The 10,171-nt window shown below is 41.5% G+C and overlaps 1 long non-coding RNA gene across 1 annotated transcript in view; it reads right to left on the bottom strand.

Annotated features, from left to right (window-relative positions):
- Positions 1–4,850: 4,850 nt before the first annotated feature.
- Positions 4,851–10,171, bottom strand: part of LOC117955140 — a 22,186-nt gene continuing 16,865 nt past the window's right edge. The window contains exon 4 of the long non-coding RNA XR_004658969.1: positions 4,851–4,861. This is a non-coding gene — a long non-coding RNA (uncharacterized LOC117955140). The remainder of the gene's footprint in view (positions 4,862–10,171) is intronic.

Here is a 10,171-nt window from a genome sequence, read left to right as displayed (position 1 = left end):
ATTTATTCTTGGTGTTCCCCTTGTCCGATGTCAGATCGTTGCAGTGTTTAACGGTCCCACATGTGTCGTCTACCCGGATTGTTCGTTGGTTTCCTGTATTTTCGTTATTCCGTTTTTGGGGTTTCTACCTTTTCCAGCGTGTTGGAGTTTGCCTGTTGTTACAGGACACCTTTGGTTGTATGGATTTGATTATTATTTTATTAAAACCTCAAGCTCAACATTCCAGTCTGTCTCTGCATTTAGGTCCACAATTCCCTGCATCTCCTAACAAATACAGAACGTTTGAAGTGTCAAAAATATCGACAGATCGAGAAAAAAAAGCAGCAAAAGCATCAAAAGAAACGACAAAAAAATGCCGGGGAAAGTTGAAGTGGGGAAGGTTGAAAGAAGGAAGCGACAAAAATGTCGGAAAAGATATTATAAAAAAAACTTTAAAAATGTGTAAAAAAAGTGACAATTTGGACTTAACCTATCAAGCCCTCCGTGTTGGAGCATAAGTTATGCTATTTGAAATGTAAAAAAAATAAAATGTAATTTTCTACAAAAATTACTGTAAAATAGAAAGGACACCTGTTGTTGATGGAAGGAGGAGTTGAGCTGGACTCCCTGCTGGAGGAGTCAGCAAAAAACTGGATCTATAGATCTATAGATCAATCTATAGAAATTAGATAGATATTAAATATAGATAGAAAAGCACCCACATCATTGAAAAAGTGACAAAAATGTCGGAAAAAGCAATAATAGTGTTGAAAAAAAGCGACCAAAATGTTTTTTTTTCATGGTTGACGGGAAGAAAACACAAGGGTTAAATATCTCTGATCTGTCCAAATTAGAATCAGAACACAGAAATCATATCCTCTCTGCGCTTCTTGAACAATTATTTTCTTAAATTGAAAACCAGAGAGACATCAGGGCCAATCAGGGCATTGTTATTCTGCATAAACGGAAATATAAAAGCTGATTTAATTGAGTGTAACAGCCTTACATACAGCCTTTAATAACAGCACGATGACATGACAATGTCCTGAAAAGAAAAAGCAAAATTGGTTCCCATGAAATTCTAACAAACGATCAAAGGTTGTGTTTCAAATCACGTCTGACATTAAAAGCAATAAATGACAGCAGCACAAGTTTTCGGCTTTCAAAAATGTAGTAAAAACCAAACAAAAGTAAAGACCAGATATTCTTTTTTGAATTTCACTCCCCTTTATTCCCCCGAGGTGTGGCTGGTTCTATGTTAAGGTCTGTGCTTTCAACAAATGACTGCCAAGTTGTATGCTCCGCCTCACTATTCATTGCCATCTGCCATTAAAATGAGAACATCTCTGCTGAGTGAGTGTTGTTTTGCTTTATCAGAGCCATTTTCAACTCTGCAAACGTGCTGGCTGTGTACATTCATAGTGTAATTACTTTCCCTTTCCAATTAGCCAGACACAACAGCTCCATCCTGGAAATATAATGGGCTATTTTGCATCACAGCTCAAGTAATAATGCTTACCTCGCAGCAGGAGTCCGATGAGATGGGGGTCAAATTCAATGCAGGAGACAAAAGCGTCTGGCATTTTTGTCTTCACCATTAATGTGAACATCCATGTGTGTGTGTGTGTGTGATCATTTCTCCGTGGAAGTGGATATGAGGAAACCGGGGTATGAAATGGTGAATTGCATCGGGATGCAATCTCCCCCTTAGATTTCCATCTCACAGATGCTATCTTCATTTTTTTTTTAACTTGTGTTGTCTTCCCATCAACCATCATCTTTTGGAGCTTTTTCCGATGCTTTTGCTGCTTTTTTACGCTTTAAAAAAAAAGAATTTATAGCTTATAAACCTAATTTGTATGACATTACACAAAAACAATGAATGTCTCGTTTATTCAGCTCTTCTTGTTCAAAAACGGGTCAAATTTGACCCAAGGAAAACAAAAGGGTTAAATGGAATATTTTGGGTTGTCTTCTCGGGGTCATTTTTCTGACATTTTTGGTCGCGTTCTTTTGACTTTTTTCAATGTTTTTGCACCTTTCCGACAGGCCCTACGACTGTCGGCAGGAAGACAACCCAAAGGTTGAACCCACTAATGTTCTTCACAAGTTGTAATTTTGTATTTCATGTGGCTTTCCCATGTCATCCTGAGAAAGCCTGCTGCACACCCAACAGGTTTTGTATGACATTTTTTCAAAAACAGCAGAAGAAAGGCTGGATAAACTTTTTGAATGCAGCATATGCAATGACATGATTACAATCCCTTTGACATATGCATGCTAACTAAGCAATGCCTTTTCTTTCCCTCCTGCCACTGGCATTCCATTTATTCTTACTGAAAATAAGGCATCGCAGGCAGGGCTAGCTAACTGCTAGGCTTGAATGAGTCCTGTCAAACGACATAATAGCTTGTGTGAAAGACCAGGGCTGCCAGTTAATGCCAGGTGAGAGCAGGAATGGAACTTGTCTGTGGAGCAGAGACAATTTTTTTCTGGCTCCCCTGCAGCTTTGTCAGCGTGTGCTTGGGTGATTGTGTGTGTGTGTGTGTGTGTGTGTGTGTGTGTGTGTGTGTGGCTGATGGTGGTGGGAGAGGGCCTGTAATTGCTGCTGCCACCCCTCCTCCCCAGAGCCGTCTGGGAGAATGGGAAGAGTCATTTCATCCATGAGGAAAGGAGCGGATGGGAGCTCTGTGGGGTGGGGAAGCAGAGGAGGCTAAATTACAGAGCAGCACGGTGCAGCAGCCGGTTGTGTTCTCTGACCCTCCGTCCTGACACCACTCGGAGCCCGAGAAGAAGGGCTGTTTTGAAGTAGATGCACGTCTTCTGCCAGAAACTACATGGGGCGGACACAATCCAATTAAAGTCATGCAATCCTATACAACAGCCATATTAGGGTTGGTATTATTTCCCTGCTCTCTTCTGTTTGGTTGCAAGATTGTGATGGTAAGATCCATTTGAGGTCTTGAGTTACACAATCAGTGGTCACTGAATCAAAAATTTGGGGAGCTACAGTAGGTTGTTGCAAGTGTGGCAAACAATGCTGTTGTTTCTTTAAGGAGGACAAAATAAAGGAAATGAGAAACATCATTTAGAAAATGTAAGAGTGCCTTTTTCTTCGTTAGGTCTCATAAAGCATAGGAGGGTGTAAACAGACTTTTAGAGAGGGGGTCTTCAACCTTTTTTGAGCTAAGGACCCCTTAAAAGAAAGAGAGACAGATCAGGGATCTCTTGCTTCATGTATTGTATAAATTAAAGTTGCATAGGAGCGCCTGGGTTGCTCAGCTGGTAGAGCGTGCGCCCCATGTACAAAGGCTCAGTCCTTGTTGCAACGGCTGTAGGTTCAACTCCAACCCTGTGATGCATGTCATTCCCCCTCTCTCTCCCCCTTTCACATCTTCAGCTGTCTTAAAATTAAAAGCCAAAAAGTTAAAAAAAAAAATTAAGTTGCACATTAATCTGGGCCTGCAATAACGTGTGGGGCGGCCTAAAGCCTTCATACTTAGCTTTTTAATGCATAGAATACTAAGCTATGGAAATATTTGTTGGCATGATATTATAAATCATGTTTAATGTTGAACATACATGAGGCACAGTGAATCCTTAGGATGATATGTGGATGGCTACCTCACCTGTGGGCCTGTGGGCCAGGAAGTTTGTCTTACACACTTTCACAAATAGTCAGGTTTTTTTTTGCTAATAATATGCCTGTTTAGGAAAAAACTAAACAAAGAACAGGACCCCCGGTTGAGGATGTCTGTTCTAGAGGAAGGATTGGTCTGTGATGGCAGCGTGTCAACCCCTCATAGCATCGCTGGTCAGGAAATGAGAAGCACGTTAGATGTAAAGTGCACGCCATCTGTGTTATGAGATATAAACCCGAGTGAACAAGGGTGACACAATTGCTGTAAAGCATTCCAAGGTGCACTCCCGCTCCGCCGGCTCGGTATCAACGACATCTGAAAAGACAAGCCAAGTCATAAAATGCCGAATTGTGGTTGGACATTTCGAAAGAACCCCCCCCCCCCCCCCCCCCCCCCCCCCACACACACACACTTTTTGGATTTCCACTGTTCGCAACCCTCTCAACAGCTGTCTTCAACAAGAGATGCCAAGATGTGATCGCCGCTCGTTACAACACACAACCAGTACATGAAACCAGTTGAATGGAATGGTTACACCCCAGTAGAAAGACAGGAGGTTAATGTCGCCTTTGACACTCTCATCATGATGTGTGGTGGCAAACAGACTGGGATGCCTCAGCCCTCTCTGACTTCATACACTCACATCAATACCTAGATTAGCAGAGAAGAGAGGGGGGAGAGCTCCAGCGGAGCCTCATTATGGAGAACCAGTAAAGACAAAGAAGTCTCGGTGAAGAGGGGAGCCAGAGATGAGGCTTCTTATGTAATGTGGCCAGAGGGGAGAGAGTGAAGAAAAGAGGGAGAAACAAGAGGATGTACCGTATTTGAAAGAGAACCCGGGCCTGAACGCAGCCATTGCATCGCTCGTCGTTTTTTTGCACTCAAACCACTGGAATCAATCCAAGCTGAGAGCAAGGGGAACAGGAAATGAGTTGCTCCCTAAGTAGCCCAGCTTTATCCCTGTAATTTTATTCCTCTATTTTTCTCTCTGTCCCTCAGGGAGGTTGAGTAACAGCCAATCTCATTGAAAGGCAGATCAATGAAGAGATATATTGTCATCTCGGAGCGCCACATTCTTAATCAATTAATCTATAACAGAGGAGCCTCTTAAAGGACCAGTGGCCCCCATTACCGACCATGGGCCAAAAATGGTGCAGACATAAAAGGGGTCTCCTTAGTGACGGGGGGGATAGGTTAACCCTCCTGTTTTCCACAGGTCAAATTTGACCCGTTTACAAAAACTTTCCATGTCAGAACTCTGACAAAAGAAGGTTAATAAAAGTGACAAATGTTGAAAAAAACTACAAAAACGCAGAGAAAAAAATCAACAAAAACATTCTCTTATTTTTTAAAAAGTGACCCAAACCACATCAAAAACATTTAAAAAAGCAACATTTTTTTTTTTTTAAGTGACAAAAAAAATGTGAATAAAATGGTCAAAAACATAGAGAAAAGTGTAGAAAAATAACGACAAAATGTTGAAATTTCAACCCAAAAAAAAAGATCGACGGGAAGACAACACAAGGGATAAAGTGCCTGGCGATGGATATTAGTGATACACATAATGGGAACAGTCTTTTTTTTAAGAACGGGTCAACCGACCAAAATTACAAGCAATAGTCCCGAAGAGTTATTATCCATGCTCTGGTGCATTATCAGATATGAGGACACATGCATGGGACTCTGAGAGTGTACAGGGTGCTCACTGCACAGCCTGCTGTTGATGCTATCTCACTGTAATACTCTGATATTTCCCGCCTCAAGCTTCCATGGTGTGGAAGTGCTCACAGACGCTTTGTCGTGGTCAGCTATGCAGGGATTGTACCGGCACTGTAAGGATGTACATTCACTGTTGAACAGGGTGGGGGGGGTAAATCAGAGCTCAAGGTTGGTGAAAATGTAAAGCAACGTTTGGAGCGTTTGCACAGTTAACAAAGGGATTCAGTGTTAAATGTTAAAATCTTCAACATCAACAGCCGTGGGCACACATATCGGTACTTAATCAGCTGTAATTGTAAGCATGCAAAATGACCTCTTGAATACACCCAACAATATCTGAGCTGTCATTGCTGTTGTTCTTACATGCTATGGGTGCTATTTCACCCCAGGAAGGAAGGGTTTCTGGTAAAGGATGTTGGCCATTCTGTTGTGGGCAGAACAGTTTCTAATTTATGATGGTGTAAGGACAAAAGAAGCTTGTTCTCCTTCCTCCAGTGGACAAGACTACCATTGTATTTCGAGATTTGAGGCAATTTTATAGCGAGGTTTGGCCCATGAAGTATCCACATTCACTCTATACACCATAGATTTTACATTATGGATTTGTTGATTTATGATGGGGGTTCTTCAGCTCTATCATTTGCTTGCACAACATTGCTGATTTTAGAATGTAATGTTCATGTGCCCAGGGTTAATTCCTCAGGCACTACCTTGAGGCACAGTTTATGAAATTTGTTATAAAAAAAATGTGTTCACAACACATACAAGTGGAGCCTTTAGTACATGTGCTGGATGGCCAAAACACATCCTAGATTATGTATGTTTTTTTAAACCCACAAGAAATAAAGTCAACAACTGAGGCGTGTGTGTTTTTGTTTAATGAGGCGAGGAGGTGAGTCACATCTGGGGAATCTCTGAGCAAAATGTATTAAAAGAAATTCCACAGCAACTAATGCTGAGCCACAGGTTTGACGTGTGCATGCTGCTCAAAGGAAAAGAATTAAGCATGAGTCTTTTTTTTCAGAGGTACCTGAAGCACCTGCTGATGACCAGAGCAATAGTGTGGCTTCTGCATGCAGATCATATCATATCTAGATTGAAAACCCAACAGCTAGTCGATATCCATGATGTTCCACTTCCAGGATTCCAGGTGCCCAAGGGAATTCAACCGTATGTCACTTATTTCGTCCGGATGTCCAACACCGTACTCTTTCTTTGTGCTCCGGTGGATTTCTGAGGACTATGGTTACCTGCTCCTCAGATCTCTGCGGGGTAAATCCAGACCGCTAGCTAGACTATCTGTCCAATCTGAGGTTTCTGTTGCACGACTAAAACTACTGTTGAACGTTCACATGTTACACCAAAACAAGATGCTTCCTGAGTCTATTTTGCAAAGGCACCAGGGCTCCGTCCGGCACTTAGCCCCGCCCAAGACCATGAACCAGAGCACGTTTTTCTCCCATCCTGGAATGCAGCCAGACCCTCAATGCGAGGCTGTACTACAGCCAACCATAACACTCTTGTCTCCGTTTTCTCTAATTTTTTCATGTTGCTTTTTCTATCGTTTATTATTACTGCTTCATTGCTGTTCAGTTGTTTCGTTGCTGTCTGTTATTTCTGACGACAATCACTGTGCAGTTCTACAAACTTAGGACGGACTCATCTTAGATGAAAAACACTCTTGCAATCACTGAGCGCTGTAATTGTGTTTGGAGCTGACATGCAACGTGAGACATGTGTGTAATAAGTAATAACTAATCACTAATTGTGCTGCTCATGTGGTCTCCTTGGCAATTGAATTGGATTTCTGAGGAAAAAGTGGACTGTTGATATTGCTCTTTCTTTTTATGAAAGCATTAAATCAACTCTAAAGAGTGTGGAATAAGGACGTTGCTTGCTCAGCCAACACAAATAAGTAATCCAGATGGCAGGCGTAATTCATAGTTTGAATTCTCTTAAAGTCATTTATCAACAGGAGCACAGTTCCCCAGTATAATACGGAAAGAACACAAGTTTATGACTTGATTTTTAATTTGTTTGTGTTAACTTTGAGCCATGACTGTGAATCGGTGGGAATTAGTTTGTGTTTGTATCAGTGGAACCCATTGTCTCCAGCATTCAGTGGACATATCAGCTGGTTCAGCAGAAACGTGCTCTCCCAACCCCTACGATGTGGAATAGCCAAGCTGGAGTCATCGTTCTTAAATTCCAGCATTTTACTTGAAACATTATGTATGAAAGATGAGTTCTGAGCTAAGGAAATGAAAACTAACTGACCACCCAGACCTTTCAGATGAATTAGACTCCACAGATCATAGAGGCTGGAGCTCACAGTGCTGCCAGGAAATGGTTGTCAAAAGCTGACTCTGAAGACCTTAATACATTCAAATGAATGGCGAAAAAAACAAGTCTTTAGTGTGTGTGTGTGTGTGTGTGTGTGCGTCCATCTGTGTGTGTGTATGTCTGTGTGTGTTTGTCTGTGCGTGTGTGTGTGCGCGCATCTGTGTGTGTGTTTGCATGTGTGTTTCTGTGCATGTGTGTGTGTGTTTGTGTGTATGTGCGTGTGTGTCTGCATATGTGTGTTTCTGTGTGTGTGTGTGTGTCTGTGTGTGTGTGTGTGTGTGCATCTGTGTGGATGTGTGTGTGTGTGTGTGCGCGCTTGTGTGTTTCGTCTGTGTGTTTGCATGTGTGTGTGCGTGTGTGTATGTGTGTTTGTGTGTGTGTGTGCGTCTGTGTGTTTGTGTGTTGCGTCTGTGTGTGCGTGTGTTGCGTCTGTGTGTGCGTGCGTGTGCGCACGTGTCTGTATGTCTGTATGTGCGTGTGTGTGTCTGTGTTTGTATGTGTGTGTGTGTGTGTGTGTGTGTGTGTGTGTGTGTGTGTATATGTGTGTGTGTGTGGAAAGAGGGACATAATTCTATGATCTATGGCTCAGCTGTGAGTGTGCAGCGCAGCACCAAACCCTCTGATGGGCCGCCGTTGTAATTCAGCGCCTAATGTGGATAATTAGTCTAAATTCATGGAGTGCTTGATTCCTCTGACAGCCACGCCAAATGTTTGACGAAGACACCGCGGTAGCAGCATCAGTCACACGCCAGCGGAAATGCATTTAGTGGAGGGCCTCATCATGTTTTATTCAATCACAGAGCGATGCTCAATTAATCAGTTTCTGCAATTAAATTAAACATGTACATGCATAATCCATGAAAGAAATATCAGGGGTGTTTAAGCACTGCTCAGTGCTCAGTGCAACCCTTAAAGAGAATTAATTCTCGGCCTTTCAACACGCTCTGGGAATTTATACTGATGTAGAATTCTTTCTTTTTTCACCCAATGTCAGGAGCCACGTTTGAGAGAATGTGTACAATGTCATGTTAGTGTCAGGGGTGGGGAAAAAAATCAATACAGCATAGAATCTAAATATTTTCAGTGGCAATGCTGTATCAAGATAAAGGCGCCAAGTATTGACCTATGTATGATCTTTCAATAATACAATTGAAGTGGTATGCACAAACTGAGAATTGTATCTTTTTAGATTAAACAGATTTGGACAACATTTTTGGGGACTTCATTCCAGAACTTGGAAAAAAAGCTTGTAAATCGCAATAATATTGTATCGTGTCACAAATATCGTGATGATATTGTTTCAGGAGACATCCGGTGATTTCCACTCCTGCTTCTGGGTTTAGTCTCGGCCATCAACACGCTCTGGGACTTCATACTGATGTGGAATTCTTCCTTTTTCACCCAATGTCTGGAGCCATGTTGCACAGAATGTTTACTACTTTGTGTTAGTATGCGCTCCTTGAAGCATTCCAGACCACCATCCAATGCATTTCTATAAATGTCAAGAACTGTGTGTTTACCAGGTCTGACTGACCTCTAATATTTATCCAGCTCAACAGCACTCAACCCAATCATTGCTTATTGGTATGTCAAGTCTCATTGGCTGCAGTTTGCCATATCTCCTGGCACACGTGCTATTGCTTTTCTCTTTCCATCAAGTGCAGGCAAAGCCTGGGCTGGGATGGATAGTGACATTTTGCAGTGGTGTGCGTTTGTGTTTTTTTTTTGTGTCTCTGAGTCATTACCATTGGCTGATTTGAATACAGAGCACCACAGTCGGCAGGATCAAAGGTTATTTCACATGTAAGACACATTTGCATGTGGTTTCACGCTACTGCCAACATTATTTATGCCATCGTGGCTAGATAACAGCTTTAAGATACATGTTGACATTTGCACTGCATTGAATAGTGTGACTTCAATTAAATGAGGTTGTTTCTAAATAGATTTAATCCAAGTAGAATCACGTAGGGCCTGAGATGACTTTTAGATTTTCGAGAAAACTCTAAAGAGGAATACATGTTCATTGTATTGTATAATGAAAACATTAAAATTCCAACTCCAAATGATTCAAAGATACAAAATGCTGCTTTTGGAAAAATGTTTAGTTTTTTCTCCTGTGTCTCTGTTAGATGTCTCCTCCTAAAGATGGTAAACATTTGGAGAATTTAAATGTAAGAGATGTGGATATTATAATATATTACAACCCCATTAAGCCATAAGAGGGCTGTAGACATGTGGTCAAATTGAAATAAAGAAAATAATACAGCAACATTCTGTATACTGTATAGAAGTAGCCTATGTGGTCGTGCTCCAACTGAAACCAAATGATTTTTTCAATTGAAATACACAGTGCATCAGCATTTGATTAGATCTCATCTAATTTAGAGATTTAATTGTTGTTCATGTTACAAACATAGACCGTTAATATAAATGGACAGAGCATGAGTGACGTCACCCATTGGTTTGTGGAGATCAGAAATGAGTCG

This window comes from Etheostoma cragini, chromosome 13, assembly GCF_013103735.1.
Source record: "Etheostoma cragini isolate CJK2018 chromosome 13, CSU_Ecrag_1.0, whole genome shotgun sequence".
In the NCBI taxonomy this organism is placed as follows: domain Eukaryota; kingdom Metazoa; phylum Chordata; class Actinopteri; order Perciformes; family Percidae; genus Etheostoma; species Etheostoma cragini.
Note: the sequence above shows the minus strand (reverse complement) of the source record. Positions and strands in the feature narration are given on the sequence as shown.